Here is a 1,705-nt window from a genome sequence, read left to right as displayed (position 1 = left end):
TGTCCGTATGGATATAAATGTGTATGTAAATTATTATAGCTATGTGTGTATATATATATATATATATATATATATATATATATATATATATATATATATATGTTTTTATCTATATATACATATGTGTGCCCATTAACCTATACATTTCCCGGACATGGACACCTACACATGCGTATTGGTTTTATCCCTGCTTCAAAAGCATACTATTGCCTTAGTCATTCTGACACCGGCACTTTATTCCGGTGAAATTGTGCTCAGTATATTGCACGTTATGCAGCGGACAGATGTCGCAGGTTTTTCATGTCTGGGGTGCCGCTGCCAGCTGGGTTCTAATAGTGTCATTCGACCTATTCCTCATATGCACAGCCTATTATTCCTGCTACTATGTTTGTTTCTGTACACATTCATATTATTACTGTTGACAGGATGTGTGTATGTGTTACTGTGACTGTACGTCGACAAATTGTTGTCTTCATGTAGTTGTGTCTTTCTGTTTTTCCCGGTTTGGGGTTGACACAGCAGAACTCCGTTCCGCTCATGGGTGGTGTATAGGTTTTACGTGCCATGCTGCCAGACCTGATGCACAACGTCCAACAATGATAGGCCCATTCACACATGTCTCCACGCAAACGACGCTCTATCTGGGAATCGCAACTACGTACTAGCTAGGGTTACCACCTATCCCACTTTGTGAGGTACAGTCCCACTTTGGGCAGTTGTGTCCTGTAAAAAATTGACAAAATGGCAGGTGCCCTGAGATTATTGTATGAAAATATTTCCTACGTTTTCTTTCCTAGTTTCATAAAACAGTTATTTTTTTCTCTGAAACACCTACATGTTATATGAAATAGCATAAGTAACTCAAATGCTACATGAATAAGCTTTTATTTTGGCAGATAGGTAAAGTTCTATCATTTGTACTGGCCATGGGTATGTTTTGTCCTGCAAATCTGACATTTCTACATAAAATGTCCCACTTTGAGCATTTGAAACAGTGGTAACCCTACTAGCTGACCTCCACGGGCCACTCCATTGCACCCGGAGCAACATACCCTATCACTCCTGTGTCCATACTCACATATCCATGGTTTCTCCTGCACACCCATGTTGAGTTTCCCCGCATAACAGACATTATTCACCTGATATCACAGCCATGACACACCTTTACACATTGCCCTCTCATTAGCGTTGGGGCCCTACACACATTTTGTAATGCCTCGTGCATTCACAGGCTCACCATCCATTAATATTTGCACATACGTGCCTTTCCTGGTGTTATGCATTACGAACAATTTGCTTGTTACAACTGTAGGTGGTCGCAACATGTCCTACATTCCGTCTGTTTATAATGTTGATGTAGCACTTCAACAATGTTATGGCCACTGGTATAGCCCTGCCTCTGGTGTAGAGAGCGGTGCTCTACCCACACTTGTGCAGCTTTATGTGACATACGTTGCGAGCACTTCATAATTCCTAACTTGCTCTGGATTCCCTTCACAACCCTTAGGTTTGCTTTCATCTTTCAGCGTTCCTAACAAATCTCTCTCTCTCTCTCTCTCTATATATATATATATATATATATATATATATATATATATAGTTTTTTTTTATATATATGTATATATATATATATATATATATATATATATATATAGAAAACTAGATATGTAGCTATATAATTGCATATTTCTGTTATGTCTGTGGA

The sequence above is a fragment of the Protopterus annectens genome, chromosome 10.part0 (genome assembly GCF_019279795.1).
Source record: "Protopterus annectens isolate FY-2018-M chromosome 10.part0, PAN1.0, whole genome shotgun sequence".
Taxonomy (NCBI): domain Eukaryota; kingdom Metazoa; phylum Chordata; order Ceratodontiformes; family Protopteridae; genus Protopterus; species Protopterus annectens.
The sequence above is the reverse complement of the archived record's forward strand: the minus strand, read 5'-3'. Positions refer to the sequence as shown.